The sequence below is a fragment of the Tachysurus vachellii genome, chromosome 6 (genome assembly GCF_030014155.1).
Source record: "Tachysurus vachellii isolate PV-2020 chromosome 6, HZAU_Pvac_v1, whole genome shotgun sequence".
Taxonomy (NCBI): Eukaryota; Metazoa; Chordata; class Actinopteri; order Siluriformes; family Bagridae; genus Tachysurus; species Tachysurus vachellii.
In genome coordinates, this window is record NC_083465.1 from 27,190,876 (window position 1) to 27,209,360 (window position 18,485).

Here is an 18,485-nt window from a genome sequence, read left to right on the forward strand (position 1 = left end):
CAAAGTCCGGGCTGAGTCCTGACAGTATCCCCTCGAGGCGTGGCTTCTGATGCGCCGATCCGTCTTGACAGTCCCGATGGGGTCCAGGAGGGGGGAGCAAGGCACACGGCGAGGCAAGTGGGGGGAGCCAGGCACACAGCGAGGCAGGTGGGGGAGCAAGGCACATGGCGAGGCAGGTGGGGGGAGCAAGGCACATGGCGAGGCAGGTGGGGGGAGCAAGGCACACGGCGAGGCAGGTGGGGGGAGCCAGGCACACGGCGAGGCAGGTGGGGGGAGCAAGGCACATGGCGAGGCAGGTGGGGGGAGCAAGGCACACGGCGAGGCAGGTGGGGAAGCAAGGCACATGGCGACGCAGCCAGAGAGGGCCGAGCAAGGTCCACAGCCGAGCTGAAGGGCCAAGCAACGTCCACAGCCGAGCTGACAGGTCGATCGACATCCACAGCAGAGCTGACAGGCCTAGCGACGTCCACAGCCGAGCTTACAGGCCGAGCGACGTCCACAGTCGAGCTGATGGGTCGAGCGACGTCCACAGCCGAGCTGAAGGACCGATCACAACTCCCCTACACGAGCCCAGAAAACCAAAAAGGAGGGGAGGGCAGGAAAAATCCTTCACCACGGGCCAAAAAAAATAAATAAATAAACAAAATTCCCCTAGGGTAAAACATACGGGCCTGCAACACCCCCCGCAGAAAGGAAGTGGGGCGGCGTCCTCCACGGGAAAACCAGAAGGTGGAGCGACGTCCAACACCAGACAGGTGCGGGGCAATGTGGCAGGACACAGAGAAAAACAAAAACAATCTCGGGCTGTTGACATGGACCGAAACCAGGAAGTGAGGCGGCGCCCCCCGCGGAATACCGGAAGTGGAGCGACGACCCTCACCGGAAAAAATGCGGACCCATCTCACATACAAAACAAAAATCCAAAGCAAAAGACACCAGAGGAAAGAGTCCTGACACTAGGAGTAATTACTTGTGATTGAATCAGTATAATACTTTTTACTGGGTGATGCTTAGCTGCTGGATGGGAAATTCAGAATAAACATTTCCCTCTCATTTCATTTTCTCTCTTTGACAATTTTTTGTTGCTTATTTAATGCACAGAATTAGCTGTTGCTTTTCACTCCTACTGTATATCACTCACCACTAAAGGTGTGTGTTCTCATGGTGAGGTTCACACAAGGCCACCATAATAAGATGCTCACGTTCTGGTCATGTGTGTGCCAAAAAAAAAAACAGGGTAATACTATCTTACTGTAAGTTTATCAGAATTAGAAAACAATAAAATATTTTCTCAGCACATCCAATATATTCCACAAACTTGTGGTTCCAAACTGCTTAGTGTAGTCCTTTAAAATACTTAGAATGATTTGCAACAGAAATGTACGTAAAAACATTATGTAAATATCCCAACAGACTCTTACTTATAGCATCAATACTCCCACACTCACAGTCACCAGTTTTTTAATTGTGTTCACTTGTGTTTAAGAAAGTATATTTGTTTTGCATATATAATAAGCAATTTGGTAACTTAGCCTGTTTCTAGATTCCTTTAATTGTGTTTTGTATCTCTCTAGCTCTGATATATCTGTTGGCACCTGTTGCCTGTTAAATATTTTTGCTGTGTCCCTATTTTTTTCTGCCTGTTCTTACTTTGACTTTTTGTTATAAAAGCCTTGCATTAACATAGTACTGTATTATAGATTTATTTACAGAAAACAGTATAAAAAATTAAAGCATTGCAAATCTGTAATTGATAGAATTATGGATTTAAACACCTAAATTGATGTGCTTCCAATGAAAACGACACTCATACTTCTGGATCCAGATGATAATATCACTTTACAGACATTTTTGTGAGAATTAATTTGGTTTATAAATAATGAAGGTTTCTTTTTTCCCCAGTATATTTCATAACATAATTATGTCCAGGTTAGTATGTACAGGCTATTATTATTTCTAAAATTAAACAGGGAGCATGCGTTGTTTTTCACATTATTGCAGAAGTATATATTACCAGTCAGGAAAACTTATTTCAACAGCTAGGCCTGCCCTTTACTCATGAATAGTGTGATAACAAATAAGTAACAAAGGAAAACCCTAATTTGCTTGCAAACACTCAAGAGAAATAGAGACAGAGAAATTGATGTTTCCTTCATTTTCACAGCAACCGAGGGTTGCAAGTGTCCTGAAGGCTGCTCCTGGCTCATCTCTCACCTTGCTGCAGGCGGCTGCTATTTTTATTTCCATTTTTTGGGATGTTTACATGTGAAGAAAGATTATGTATGTGTGTGTGTGAGAAATTGTGCAATATGAAGAGTTCACATCCTTTTTTTTTTTTTTTTTACCATCCAGAATATCATGATGTTGAGGGAAGCTAATGGCTGTAGACTCTCCTGATGCTTTTTTATTGAGTTTAAACTAATTTCTGGAAAGCAAACAGGGACAGAGAGAGATTGATGATTGAGATTCAGTGACTGAGTGAATAGAATGTTTTTGATTCTGAATTTCAGAAGAGCTTCCTCACACCTGGAGTGAGGAAGAAAAAACAGATTAATGAAAAGCGGTTATTATAATGCTTACTGTATACACATGGGTGAAGACAAATTTAACTGGCAAGAGACTCACATACATACACATTTTCCTAACAGTTCTTTAATTTATTAGATAGTTCTTTCCTCTGGATATTTCTGGAGGTAGCCTCTCCTGTCCTGGTGCTTCTCTCTGAATCTTATACATCATATACTTCATTTCATTCCTGGAACGTACTTGTGTCAAATATTTTACCCTTAGGGTGTTCTTTCCTTACAAAAGGATAAATTGAAATTCAATGGATTTCCCACTTCTTAAAAGTTTGAGCTAAGCATGGAGGAGAGAAGATGCCCAGTGGGAATGCTGTCACAGTGAGAAAAATGAAGCCAGACATTTAGTAATTTATCCACATCTATTTAAAAAAAAATCAGTGTTCACAAGGTTCTGTGTATCTTGTGATTGTATAATAGATCTTTAATCAACCTTGCACAAATCGTTTTACCCATGGATTTTTAGGCTTGGTGTTACATTACCATAACTTTTTAGAGAGCATAATAATTGTTTATTACCTCACAAAACACCCTTTTAGGGGCAAAAATATTCAAAAATAGAATATTTTTTTATAGGAGGCCAAAAAGGTAAACAGTCATTACAAACAGTGGTGAGCTCAAACATATTTCATAAAAAGCAATACAAAATAAGACACTGTCAAGGTCATTTAAAACATTATGATATATGACTTAAACAGATATATAATACAGAAAACTGTAGTCCAGAATTCTGAAAGGGCTGTTCCATGTAAAAATGGGAAACAACTTCTACATTCTGACTGTCTTTATTTTCTGGTGTGAATCTAGGATGGAGAGGGAAGTACTTTTGATGGCTGCTCTAAAAACAGGGTACCAGGGACTAGCTCGTCTTGCATGTGTCATTAAATAAAAACTTAGAGATAGGCAAACAATCAGATTATCCATGCAAGATTAAGGTTAGCAATGCAGTTAGGTCATATGACCCATGACAAACAGGATTCCCTGACAGATGACAAAACCAAGAAGCTAGCTGACCTCTTTCCCCTCTGGTGAGCGATCAAACACAATCTTGAAACTTTTGATGGACCAGTTATAGGAGGCATTTGCCTCCCCTTCCTGGTCCCACATTTTGTTGTTGTTTTGCAAATCTGCACTTTGTGAGAAGGTTCATGAAGTGTGTGATCTTCTACTGCTCTGACATTTCCTCATAGATAGCAAAATACAGAGAACCCTGAAATAAGGACCTTTTACGTTGAGATGCATCACCCACAAATTTATCTGGCTGAGGACATCCACAAGCTTGATGAAAGAGGTAGCATATGGAGTGTAGCGGCAAGGTTGATTTTGGCATCAAGTTCGGTGAAGTGCTGCTGTTATTGTCTGACCAGCCAACAATGAGTTGTAAGTATCTATTGCAGCCATATTTGTAGGCTGAAACAAGTGTAGTGAAATTTGTGCACTGAGTTAACCTGACAGTATGACAACTCCATTGTTAATCATTTTCCAATAGCAGCATCCTCTATTATATTTTAATGCTTAATCTGTCAGTACATTATTTAGAACAATAAAGTCTAAAAAAAACAGTTGTTTTTGATGTTATATTTTATCAGTAAAGTCTGTCTCTTTTCCACCTCTATGATTGGGATTTATTATCAGCCAAAGTTAAAAATTGTGTGTGTGTTTTCATGGCAACCAATTATTGTGTTTTACTGCTAAGATATAAATATGATTCAAATTTCTGCCACCACACAAAGTTTGAACAGAACAAATTGAGGACCAGACTGACCTTGTAGGAGGGAAGGTGTCTCTTCTGCAAAAGATATAAAAGTGGAAAATCTTCATTTGTATACTAGATTTATATTAAAGCCCTATTTCACACCTCAGGATCACTATTACAGCCTCTCAGGATGTGAACATGTTTAATGCACCATGTCTTCAGCATAGAGGGTTTGTACAGGGAACACCATTTGGATCGGATGCCAAATGAGAAATTCATCTGGCTGAGAGATCTTTGTTCCGCAGTTCTACTAAACAGAAAGCAGCAGACAAGAACTTGGCGACGGAGCTGTACAACGCGTGATGCTCTGATACAAATTCACGAAGTAAGCGCCTCAGGCAATGAAAAAGATAAAGCTTGATTGCTATGTTCTTGTGGAATTGAGCCCTTGACGCATGTGTTTTGGAGAACACCAGATGTTGCCTCCGCAATAATGGCATCCACTGTCTTCCAAGCATCCCAGTTCAGACTTTCTGTTTTTCCAGGGTCTGGCACTCTATATGCTGCATAGCAATCCCTGAAACACAACAGAAAAGTGTAGTTGTGAACATTAATTCTGTTGTATCAATCAAAGAAACAAAACACAAATCAGTCAAGATGTAATAAGTCATTTTGCATGCCTTTGTGTATAGTTTTTATATCTATGAAATAAATATAACTATCTATCTAACTAAATCTATCTATCTAACTAAATATAAATATCTATGAAACTATTTATATCTATCTATATATCTATGATCTATCCACTCCAGCCATCCTGTAACGATGAGCCAGCCCCAGGTACATGGGTTCTAATGACTTTTCCATCTCAGACTGCACCATCACCCATAATACGACCATACAGTGTTTGTTCATGATGGCATATGATGACAGTTGAATATGACTTTCCTGGCCACCTTCCGGGTGTGGTCTAAGCAGAATGCCTGCCCAAAGGTTCCCTGTAAAAGCTTTGTAATTGCTTCCTTTTGGCGCTGGTACTCATGGAGGAGGCAGTCGGTAAGATAGTGAGCAGACACAGAGAGGCCATTCCATACATGGGTATCATCATAATCACAGAAGGGAGCAGACTGAGTTTCCTTTTTATGAATCCCGTGATGCTCTTCTGCTGGTACTTGCCTGCCTCAGAGTCCAGGACACTCTGGCAAGTCAGGAGGTAGGCCAAGTTTGCATGCTCATATTTCAGGTGCATCATTTCCATCGCCTGGTTGGCGATTTACCTGTATGCTGTAGCTCATCCAACAGAGATCTACAAATGGCTTTCTTATAGGAACCACAAGCTGTAGATTAACAAATCTTTTGGGGAGTTTTTCCAGACACTGTGGATTGTCTGCATAGCATCATTTTTTGCAGACTTTGAAGAACAATCACAATGAGAACAGGTAGAACTGACCTGTGATGCCCACAATCACACGAGGCACAATCACAGATGTAACCTTTGTCTGCATATACCTGTCAATGCATGGCAGAGTATAAATATTCCTTAGTCGAGACATCAAGTTGTCAAAGTAAAAGTGTGGTCAATCGCACCCGGGGTGCGTCCTCGAGCTGTTCTTCTAGGCATTGTTGGGTCATTGCAAGAACTCTTGCTTGCCATGCTAGAGGCCTGGGATTTTATTCAGTGCAAGCTTATGAGTCGGCGTGTGCCAAGAGCCTTCACCCGGGAAGCATCTTAGAAACGCCAGCAAAGTCTGTTGACACTACATGAAGACATACAAACTTCGGCTGCAGTGGATAACAGCGCACTCTTAGGAATTTTATGAACAGGCTAATCGCATGTTGATGAATTTGCAAATTAATACCGCAGCAAATCAAGGTGTACAAACTGTCAGTGGCGCTCAAATTGACTTATGCTTAAGGTGCTCTCTTTCAAATGTGATGAACAGATTCACAGCGATTTGGCGAATTTGCAAATAAAACACAAAGCACATATGAATGTCTACTCTGCTCGTACGGCTGAACCGCCATCATAGCTCAACCAGAATTGACTTATGCTTAAGGTGCTGTCTTTCAAATTTGATGAACAGATTCACAGCAAGTTGGCAAATTTGCAAACAAAACACGAAGCACATATGAATGTCTAACTCTGCTCATATGGCTGAACCGCGATCATAGCTCAATCAGAGCAAAAAAAGATAAGAGGGGTCAAATCGATGGCAGGGTAAACAGCCGCAAGACCGACGGACTGCCGTGGCCGCCTTCGGAACTCGTGGACCAGAGTGCCGTCGAGTTGAGCAAATCGCTGCCACAGTATGAAAAGATAAACCGGGTCAAGTACAAAACAGGCGTAGCTTGAAAAGAACCATTAAAAGTGCCGGCCACCTCTGCCGAAGGTGTCCACGTAGGCATTGGTGGTTCAGTGGTAGATTTCTTGCCTGCCACGCGGGAGGCCCAGTTTCGATTCCCGGCCAATGCACAGACAGCTTTTGAGCCGGCTTGTGGGCCGACAGCCTTCTTGGTGCAAGCGTTGCCAATGCTGCTCGGACTAGGCTCCTGGAGGAGGCTTCCATGCTGCTCGATTCTACAAGGAAAAGGGACACAGACAGGAACTTGCGCATCAAACTTAATAAACAGACTCTTAGCAGGCTGACGGAGTAGCCTGAGAAGATCCGTTAAAAGTGTGGTCAATCGCACCCGGGGGCGTCCTGGAGCTCTTCTTCTAGGCATTGCAAGAACTCTTGCTTGCCATGCAGGAGGGCTGGGATTTTATTCAGTGCAAGCTTATGAGTCGGCGTGTGTGCCAAGAGCCTTCACCTCGGGTAGCATCTTACAAACGTCACCAATTCTGCTCGGACGAGGCTACTGGAGCGGTTCCACGCTGCTCGATAATACAAGGAGGCTGAAGAGTGCTCTTTTAAAGCTGATTATAACATTGACTGCAAGCCAAGTCTGTTGAAAATAGAAAGGACACAACATGAAGACATACAAACTTCGGCTGCAGTGGATAACAGCGCACTCTTAGGAATTTTATGAACAGGCTAATCGCATGTTGATGAATTTGCAAATTAATAACGCAGCACATCAAGGTGGACAAACTGTCAGTGGCGCTCGAATTGACTTATGCTTAAGGTGCTCTCTTTCAAATGTGATGAACAGATTCACAGCGATTTGGCGAATTTGCAAATAAAACACGAAGCACATATGAATGTCTACTCTGCTCGTACGGCTGAACCGCCATCATAGCTCAACCAGAATTGACTTATGCTTAAGGTGCTGTCTTTCAAATTTGATGAACAGATTCACAGCAAGTTGGCAAATTTGCAAACAAAACACGAAGCACATATTAATGTCTAACTCTGCTCATATGGCTGAACCGCGTTCATAGCTCAATCAGAGCAAAAAAAGATAAGAGGGGTCAAATCGATGGCAGGGTAAACAGCCGCAAGACCGACGGACTGCCGTGGCCGCCTTCGGAACTCGTGGACCAGAGCGCCGTCGAGTTGAGCAAATCGCTGCCACAGTAGGAAAAGATAAACCGGGTCAAGTACAAAACAGGCGTAGCTTGAAAAGAACCATTAAAAGTGCCGGCCACCTCTGCCGAAGGTGTCCACGACCCCTTAATGTAGGCATTGGTGGTTCAGTGGTAGAATTCTCGCCTGCCACGCGGGAGGCCCGGGTTCGATTCCCGGCCAATGCACAGCCGGCTTGTGGGCCGACAGCCTTCTTGGTGCAAGCGTTGCCAATGCTGCTCGCACTAGGCTCCTGGAGGAGGCTTCCATGCTGCTCGATTCTACAAGGAAAAGGGACACAGACAGGAACTTGCGCATCAAACTTAATAAACAGACTCTTAGCAGGCCGACGGAGTAGCCTGAGAAGATCCGTTAAAGGTGTGGTCAATCGCACCCGGGGACGTCCTGGAGCTCTTCTTCTAGGCATTGCAAGAACTCTTGCTTGCCATGCAGGAGGGCTGGGATTTTATTCAGTGCAAGCTTATGAGTCGGCGTGTGTGCCAAGAGCCTTCACCTCGGGTAGCATCTTACAAACGTCACCAATTCTGCTCGGACGAGGCTACTGGAGCCGTTCCACGCTGCTCGATAATACAAGGAGGCTGAAGAGTGCTCTTTTAAAGCTGATTATAACATTGACTGCAAGCCAAGTCTGTTGAAAATAGAAAGGACACAGACAGGAACTTGCGCATCAAACTTAATAAACAGACTCTTAGCAGGCCGACGGAGTAGCCTGAGAAGATCCGTTAAAGGTGTGGTCAATCGCACCCGGGGGCGCCTGGAGCTCTTCTTCTAGGCATTGCAAGAACTCTTGCTTGCCATGCAGGAGGGCTGGGATTTTATTCAGTGCAAGCTTATGAGTCGGCGTGTGTGCCAAGAGCCTTCACCTCGGGTAGCATCTTACAAACATCACCAATTCTGCTCGGACGAGGCTACTGGAGCCGTTCCACGCTGCTCGATAATACAAGGAGGCTGAAGAGTGCTCTTTTAAAGCTGATTATAACATTGACTGCAAGCCAAGTCTGTTGAAAATAGAAAGGACACAACATGAAGACATACAAACTTCGGCTGCAGTGGATAACAGCGCACTCTTAGGAATTTTATGAACATGCTAATCGCATGTTGATGAATTTGCAAATTAATAACGCAGCACATCAAGGTGGACAAACTGTCAGTGGCGCTCGAATTGACTTATGCTTAAGGTGCTCTCTTTCAAATGTGATGAACAGATTCACAGCGATTTGGCGAATTTGCAAATAAAACACGAAGCACATATGAATGTCTACTCTGCTCGTACGGCTGAACCGCCATCATAGCTCAACCAGAATTGATTCATGCTTAAGGTGCTGTCTTTCAAATTTGATGAACAGATTCACAGCAAGTTGGCAAATTTGCAAACAAAACACGAAGCACATATGAATGTCTAACTCTGCTCATATGGCTGAACCGCGATCATAGCTCAATCAGAGCAAAAAAAGATAAGAGGGGTCAAATCGATGGCAGGGTAAACAGCCGCAAGACCGACGGACTGCCGTGGCCGCCTTCGGAACTCGTGGACCAGAGTGCCGTCGAGTTGAGCAAATCGCTGCCACAGTAGGAAAAGATAAACCGGGTCAAGTACAAAACAGGCGTAGGTTGAAAAGAACCATTAAAAGTGCCGGCCACCTCTGCCGAAGGTGTCCACGTAGGCATTGGTGGTTCAGTGGTAGATTTCTCGCCTGCCACGCGGGAGGCCCAGTTTCGATTCCCGGCCAATGCACAGACAGCTTTTGAGCCGGCTTGTGGGCCGACAGCCTTCTTGGTGCAAGCGTTGCCAATGCTGCTCGGACTAGGCTCCTGGAGGAGGCTTCCATGCTGCTCGATTCTACAAGGAAAAGGGACACAGACAGGAACTTGCGCATCAAACTTAATAAACAGACTCTTAGCAGGCCGACGGAGTAGCCTGAGAAGATCCGTTAAAAGTGTGGTCAATCGCACCCGGGGGCGTCCTGGAGCTCTTCTTCTAGGCATTGCAAGAACTCTTGCTTGCCATGCAGGAGGGCTGGGATTTTATTCAGTGCAAGCTTATGAGTCGGCGTGTGTGCCAAGAGCCTTCACCTCGGGTAGCATCTTACAAACGTCACCAATTCTGCTCGGACGAGGCTACTGGAGCCGTTCCACGCTGCTCGATAATACAAGGAGGCTGAAGAGTGCTCTTTTAAAGCTGATTATAACATTGACTGCAAGCCAAGTCTGTTGAAAATAGAAAGGACACAACATGAAGACATACAAACTTCGGCTGCAGTGGATAACAGCGCACTCTTAGGAATTTTATGAACAGGCTAATCGCATGTTGATGAATTTGCAAATTAATAACGCAGCACATCAAGGTGGACAAACTGTCAGTGGCGCTCGAATTGACTTATGCTTAAGGTGCTCTCTTTCAAATGTGATGAACAGATTCACAGCGATTTGGCGAATTTGCAAATAAAACACGAAGCACATATGAATGTCTACTCTGCTCGTACGGCTGAACCGCCATCATAGCTCAACCAGAATTGACTTATGCTTAAGGTGCTGTCTTTCAAATTTGATGAACAGATTCACAGCAAGTTGGCAAATTTGCAAACAAAACACGAAGCACATATTAATGTCTAACTCTGCTCATATGGCTGAACCGCGTTCATAGCTCAATCAGAGCAAAAAAAGATAAGAGGGGTCAAATCGATGGCAGGGTAAACAGCCGCAAGACCGACGGACTGCCGTGGCCGCCTTCGGAACTCGTGGACCAGAGCGCCGTCGAGTTGAGCAAATCGCTGCCACAGTAGGAAAAGATAAACCGGGTCAAGTACAAAACAGGCGTAGCTTGAAAAGAACCATTAAAAGTGCCGGCCACCTCTGCCGAAGGTGTCCACGACCCCTTAATGTAGGCATTGGTGGTTCAGTGGTAGAATTCTCGCCTGCCACGCGGGAGGCCCGGGTTCGATTCCCGGCCAATGCACAGCCGGCTTTTGAGCCGGCTTGTGAGGCAGCTTGTGGGCCGACAGCCTTCTTGGTGCAAGCGTTGCCAATGCTGCTCGGAGGAGGCTTCCATGCTGCTCGATTCTACAAGGAAAAGGGACACAGACAGGAACTTGCGCATCAAACTTAATAAACAGACTCTTAGCAGGCCGACGGAGTAGCCTGAGAAGATCCGTTAAAGGTGTGGTCAATCGCACCCGGGGGCGTCCTGGAGCTCTTCTTCTAGGCATTGCAAGAACTCTTGCTTGCCATGCAGGAGGGCTGGGATTTTATTCAGTGCAAGCTTATGAGTCGGCGTGTGTGCCAAGAGCCTTCACCTCGGGTAGCATCTTACAAACGTCACCAATTCTGCTCGGACGAGGCTACTGGAGCCGTTCCACGCTGCTCGATAATACAAGGAGGCTGAAGAGTGCTCTTTTAAAGCTGATTATAACATTGACTGCAAGCCAAGTCTGTTGAAAATAGAAAGGACACAACATGAAGACATACAAACTTCGGCTGCAGTGGATAACAGCGCACTCTTAGGAATTTTATGAACAGGCTAATCGCATGTTGATGAATTTGCAAATTAATAACGCAGCACATCAAGGTGGACAAACTGTCAGTGGTGCTCGAATTGACTTATGCTTAAGGTGCTCTCTTTCAAATGTGATGAACAGATTCACAGCGATTTGGCGAATTTGCAAATAAAACACGAAGCACATATGAATGTCTACTCTGCTCGTACGGCTGAACCGCCATCATAGCTCAACCAGAATTGACTTATGCTTAAGGTGCTGTCTTTCAAATTTGATGAACAGATTCACAGCAAGTTGGCAAATTTGCAAACAAAACACGAAGCACATATGAATGTCTAACTCTACTCATATGGCTGAACCGCGTTCATAGCTCAATCAGAGCAAAAAAAGATAAGAGGGGTCAAATCGATGGCAGGGTAAACAGCCGCAAGACCGACGGACTGCCGTGGCCGCCTTCGGAACTCGTGGACCAGAGCGCCGTCGAGTTGAGCAAATCGCTGCCACAGTAGGAAAAGATAAACCGGGTCAAGTACAAAACAGGCGTAGCTTGAAAAGAACCATTAAAAGTGCCGGCCACCTCTGCCGAAGGTGTCCACGACCCCTTAACATAGGCATTGGTGGTTCAGTGGTAGAATTCTCGCCTGCCACGCGGGAGGCCCGGGTTCGATTCGCGGCCAATGCACAGCCGGCTTTTGAGCCGGCTTGTGGGCCGACAGCCTTCTTGGTGCAAGCGTTGCCAATGCTGCTCGCACTAGGCTCCTGGAGGAGGCTTCCATGCTGCTCGATTCTACAAGGAAAAGGGACACAGACAGGAACTTGCGCATCAAACTTAATAAACAGACTCTTAGCAGGCCGACGGAGTAGCCTGAGAAGATCCGTTAAAGGTGTGGTCAATCGCACCCGGGGACGTCCTGGAGCTCTTCTTCTAGGCATTGCAAGAACTCTTGCTTGCCATGCAGGAGGGCTGGGATTTTATTCAGTGCAAGCTTATGAGTCGGCGTGTGTGCCAAGAGCCTTCACCTCGGGTAGCATCTTACAAACGTCACCAATTCTGCTCGGACGAGGCTACTGGAGCCGTTCCACGCTGCTCGATAATACAAGGAGGCTGAAGAGTGCTCTTTTAAAGCTGATTATAACATTGACTGCAAGCCAAGTCTGTTGAAAATAGAAAGGACACAACATGAAGACATACAAACTTCGGCTGCAGTGGATAACAGCGCACTCTTAGGAATTTTATGAACAGGCTAATCGCATGTTGATGAATTTGCAAATTAATAACGCAGCACATCAAGGTGGACAAACTGTCAGTGGCGCTCGAATTGACTTATGCTTAAGGTGCTCTCTTTCAAATGTGATGAACAGATTCACAGCGATTTGGCGAATTTGCAAATAAAACACGAAGCACATATGAATGTCTACTCTGCTCGTACGGCTGAACCGCCATCATAGCTCAACCAGAATTGACTTATGCTTAAGGTGCTGTCTTTCAAATTTGATGAACAGATTCACAGCAAGTTGGCAAATTTGCAAACAAAACACGAAGCACATATGAATGTCTAACTCTACTCATATGGCTGAACCGCGTTCATAGCTCAATCAGAGCAAAAAAAGATAAGAGGGGTCAAATCGATGGCAGGGTAAACAGCCGCAAGACCGACGGACTGCCGTGGCCGCCTTCGGAACTCGTGGACCAGAGCGCCGTCGAGTTGAGCAAATCGCTGCCACAGTAGGAAAAGATAAACCGGGTCAAGTACAAAACAGGCGTAGCTTGAAAAGAACCATTAAAAGTGCCGGCCACCTCTGCCGAAGGTGTCCACGACCCCTTAACGTAGGCATTGGTGGTTCAGTGGTAGAATTCTCGCCTGCCACGCGGAGGCAAGAAGTGTATACTTGGAACAGAGTGCCAGCCAATCAAATTGAAGCATTTTTGCTGCTCTCCCAGATGCTAAATGTACGTCACGGTCAATTTTTATGAATTAAAATGTTTGTCCAGACATCGGTTCGAATCCCACTCAGTGCAACTTTAAAAAAATATTCTGCACACTAATTTGTGAACTATAAACACAAATACATATATTTAACACATTTCTGAATAATATATAACGAATTCTGTAAAGTGAGACACTACATCAAAGAAATAAGTGTAAAACATTATGTTTATTTGGCATTCTAAACACTTTAAAGGAGTAAAACACAATAGAAATAACACACGTAAGAAAAACACACGTAACATATATACGTATTAATGCAACATTAAAGACTAATTAAATTAATACACATTTAAATAAAGAGAAAATATATTTACAAAAGTTTACTACAGGTGAAAGAAAATTTACAACACTTATTTTTATTTTCTCCTTTCTGCCACCCATCTCTCTTTCCATCTCATTCCATCCATTCCAACGGCACAGACATTTGTTAGTGGAACAAGGCCAGAACATGGCCAAAACAGTGACAAAATAAGAGGCTTTTTATTCAGACTTGGAGAGCATTTCATATCACAATTCAACAGAACTGTGCTCCAGTGCTGAGCCTGATGTGTAAAAACCTTTTCCTGGTCCCGCAGACCGTCTCAGTTCAGCAGCTGAGGATGATGATGTTGATGACAGTGGTCGTGAAGCTAGTGATAAGCACACAACACATTAACATATACAGCATATTTTTAAGACATTTGACAAAATGAAAATCCATTTGGAACACAATCAATTCATTACATGCAATCAGTACAGAAAGAAATACTTACACCGCAACTGTAGCTTGGAGGCGGAGATGTTCAGCATCGCACTCTCTAACTCGTCGTCATCATCCATTTCTGTTGGTGAAAGACAACATTTTCAGTGTACTCGGATTTCTTAAATTATACCTCTGTATTAATTAAAGTATAGTGTGCATGTAAAACAAGCTATGATGTTATTCATACTACTGGACACAACGGCAAACAATTCCTTCACAGAAGCAAAAAATAAACTGACCCGTTGGCTTAGAAGCTGCGGACGGGCAGACTGCATCTGATTACGCAGGTATTGCTGCAGCTTGTACATCCGTGTCCCCGGGACACAAGTTGCCCACAATATAAAGGATGCATAACCATCAGCCCTGTTCCAAATCTCCTGCCACGTACTCTTCGCATGAGCACCAAAACCAACCAGCTGGTCACCTCCGACGAGGCTGCTGGTACACCTGGATTTTTGGACACATAACTGAGCAGAGACTGAATTTCGTTAAAACTGCAGGCATAATTAGAAAAGGATAACAGACTGCTCTTGCTGGGTCCTTCTGATGTAAAGACCCCCATGGCCTCTTCCTGCTGAAGGTTCTTTATCAGGCAGATGGTGTAACCCATGTCATTTTCAAGAAGCCACCGGAAAGATTTCCCCTTGTACTTTCCAAACTGCAGGATGTATTCACCAAGAACTTCTCTTTTGTCAGAGGCGTCGCCTCCTCTCTGACGGACCACAGCAAGAGCATTTTGCCTGACAAGCTCCTCCTTCTTTGGTGCCGACTTGTCCTGAAGAGCTGGGTTATCTTTGATCACCCTGGCCTCCTCAGTCGAGTCCTGAAGGAGATATCCAAGTGGTCCCTTACGGAACACGACCTTAATGCACCCTGGGCAAAACACAGATTTTTTGTGCATGGTGACCTGTAATACAGAAAGAGTAGTAAATGTTAGATGTTAGCATGTCTGTTTAAAACAAAACCTTACAATAATCTCTATAAAACATTATACACTGTTTGTTTATAATCCCTACCCACCCTGGCCCAAACTTAACAATCATATGATTTAATTATCAGGCAACACTTAACAACTGTTCCCAGACAAGTCTTTCACACCTAGTGGTTTAACACCTAGGAGTGACTTTGACTGATGTATGGAAAAAGGCAATGGGCCATAGGAGCCATCACAGACAAAGAGTTTCACACACTCATTAACATATAGAGTATAACTAACACTAAAAGCATTCAATGTGCTTGAAAGTTTTTAAAACAACTGTTCTGTAAGTCATTAAATACATAAAATCAGAAATAAAGTCATGCTCATTAATAATTTAACTAATATATCACACATAAATCACAATGTCATCAAACAAACACTCCAACAGGACACAAATAAAGTCATATAAAATTAGTGTAACACATGTAAACATATAGACACGTTCATATAGACATAAAGTAAACATATAGACATAATGGACACGTTCATTCATCGTTTAGTATGTAATTATCATCAACAGGACAAAAATAAACTCATTTAAAATTAGTGTAATACATGTAAACATATAGACACTACAAAAAAACCCAGAAAAAAGAATAGACACGTTCATTCATCGTTTAGTATGTAATTACCCTGGAAAACTCTGATTTCAGAATTAATATGGATTTATAATTAATATTAACTTAAAATGACTACTGAATAAACCACAGACGATGTGTCCAAGAACAATCACAAGAAAAAAAAACTGTTCGCAGAGAAGCTAATAGGAGCTTAGCATTAACTGTAAAACACAAACGAGTCATTTTAAGGTAACTTACCTGTGATCGACGGGCCGATACTGTTGAATGAAACGAACGGGAGTCGAGCAGCGCGCTTTATCTCACGGCGCATGCGCGGAAACAGTGCCACAAGAGGGTCAGCGGCCGAAAATATACCGCAGCCGTAGTGGTTTAGGACTACCATTGAAAATGAATGGGAAACGGTTTAGGGATTTTTTTTATTTCACGGCGCATGCGCAGATGGGTTAAACAGCGCCACAAAAGCGTCAGCGGCCGAAAATATACCGCAGCCGTAGTGGTTTAGCACTACCATAGAAAATGAATGGGAAACGGTTTAGGGAGTTTTAGCTAAACAATTCACGGCCTCCGCGCGGGAGGCCCGGGTTCGATTCCCGGCCAATGCACAGCCGGCTTTTGAGCCGGCTTGTGGGCCGACAGCCTTCTTGGTGCAAGCGTTGCCAATGCTGCTCGCACTAGGCTCCTGGAGGAGGCTTCCATGCTGCTCGATTCTACAAGGAAAAGGGACACAGACAGGAACTTGCGCATCAAACTTAATAAACAGACTCTTAGCAGGCCGACGGAGTAGCTTGAGAAGATCCGTTAAAGGTGTGGTCAATCGCACCCGGGGACGTCCTGGAGCTCTTCTTCTAGGCATTGCAAGAACTCTTGCTTGCCATGCAGGAGGGCTGGGATTTTATTCAGTGCAAGCTTATGAGTCGGCGTGTGTGCCAAGAGCCTTCACCTCGGGTAGCATCTTACAAACGTCACCAATTCTGCTCGGACGAGGCTACTGGAGCCGTTCCACGCTGCTCGATAATACAAGGAGGCTGAAGAGTGCTCTTTTAAAGCTGATTATAACATTGACTGCAAGCCAAGTCTGTTGAAAATAGAAAGGACACAGACAGGAACTTGCGCATCAAACTTAATAAACAGACTCTTAGCAGGCCGACGGAGTAGCTTGAGAAGATCCGTTAAAGGTGTGGTCAATCGCACCCGGGGACGTCCTGGAGCTCTTCTTCTAGGCATTGCAAGAACTCTTGCTTGCCATGCAGGAGGGCTGGGATTTTATTCAGTGCAAGCTTATGAGTCGGCGTGTGTGCCAAGAGCCTTCACCTCGGGTAGCATCTTACAAACGTCACCAATTCTGCTCGGACGAGGCTACTGGAGCCGTTCCACGCTGCTCGATAATACAAGGAGGCTGAAGAGTGCTCTTTTAAAGCTGATTATAACATTGACTGCAAGCCAAGTCTGTTGAAAATAGAAAGGACACAACATGAAGACATACAAACTTCGGCTGCAGTGGATAACAGCGCACTCTTAGGAATTTTATGAACAGGCTAATCGCATGTTGATGAATTTGCAAATTAATAACGCAGCACATCAAGGTGGACAAACTGTCAGTGACACAACTCTCTTTCAAATGTGATGAACAGATTCACAGCGATTTGGCGAATTTGCAAATAAAACACGAAGCACATATGAATGTCTACTCTGCTCGTACGGCTGAACCGCCATCATAGCTCAACCAGAATTGACTTATGCTTAAGGTGCTGTCTTTCAAATTTGATGAACAGATTCACAGCAAGTTGGCAAATTTGCAAACAAAACACGAAGCACATATGAATGTCTAACTCTACTCATATGGCTGAACCGCGTTCATAGCTCAATCAGAGCAAAAAAAGATAAGAGGGGTCAAATCGATGGCAGGGTAAACAGCCGCAAGACCGACGGACTGCCGTGGCCGCCTTCGGAACTCGTGGACCAGAGCGCCGTCGAGTTGAGCAAATCGCTGCCACAGTAGGAAAAGATAAACCGGGTCAAGTACAAAACAGGCGTAGCTTGAAAAGAACCATTAAAAGTGCCGGCCACCTCTGCCGAAGGTGTCCACGACCCCTTAACGTAGGCATTGGTGGTTCAGTGGTAGAATTCTCGCCTGCCACGCGGGAGGCCCGGGTTCGATTCCCGGCCAATGCACAGCCGGCTTTTGAGCCGGCTTGTGGGCCGACAGCCTTCTTGGTGCAAGCGTTGCCAATGCTGCTCGCACTAGGCTCCTGGAGGAGGCTTCCATGCTGCTCGATTCTACAAGGAAAAGGGACACAGACAGGAACTTGCGCATCAAACTTAATAAACAGACTCTTAGCAGGCCGACGGAGTAGCCTGAGAAGATCCGTTAAAGGTGTGGTCAATCGCACCCGGGGACGTCCTGGAGCTCTTCTTCTAGGCATTGCAAGAACTCTTGCTTGCCATGCAGGAGGGCTGGGATTTTATTCAGTGCAAGCTTATGAGTCGGCGTGTGTGCCAAGAGCCTTCACCTCGGGTAGCATCTTACAAACGTCACCAATTCTGCTCGGACGAGGCTACTGGAGCCGTTCCACGCTGCTCGATAATACAAGGAGGCTGAAGAGTGCTCTTTTAAAGCTGATTATAACATTGACTGCAAGCCAAGTCTGTTGAAAATAGAAAGGACACAACATGAAGACATACAAACTTCGGCTGCAGTGGATAACAGCGCACTCTTAGGAATTTTATGAACAGGCTAATCGCATGTTGATGAATTTGCAAATTAATAACGCAGCACATCAAGGTGGACAAACTGTCAGTGGCGCTCGAATTGACTTATGCTTAAGGTGCTCTCTTTCAAATGTGATGAACAGATTCACAGCGATTTGGCGAATTTGCAAATAAAACACGAAGCACA

At 44.5% G+C, this 18,485-nt stretch overlaps 4 non-coding genes across 4 annotated transcripts; all 4 read left to right on the forward strand.

Moving 5' to 3' along the window:
• Positions 1-7,898: 7,898 nt before the first annotated feature.
• trnag-gcc (transfer RNA glycine (anticodon GCC)) lies at positions 7,899-7,969 on the forward strand. Its single transcript has one exon. It is a non-coding gene; the product is annotated as a tRNA-Gly (tRNA).
• A 2,718-nt stretch (positions 7,970-10,687) lies between these two features.
• Positions 10,688-10,758, forward strand: trnag-gcc (transfer RNA glycine (anticodon GCC)). The gene has a single exon. It is a non-coding gene; the product is annotated as a tRNA-Gly (tRNA).
• A 1,149-nt stretch (positions 10,759-11,907) lies between these two features.
• On the forward strand, positions 11,908-11,978 carry trnag-gcc (transfer RNA glycine (anticodon GCC)). The gene has a single exon. It is a non-coding gene; the product is annotated as a tRNA-Gly (tRNA).
• A 5,712-nt stretch (positions 11,979-17,690) lies between these two features.
• trnag-gcc (transfer RNA glycine (anticodon GCC)) lies at positions 17,691-17,761 on the forward strand. Its single transcript has one exon. It is a non-coding gene; the product is annotated as a tRNA-Gly (tRNA).
• The last annotated feature ends 724 nt before the right edge of the window (positions 17,762-18,485 follow it).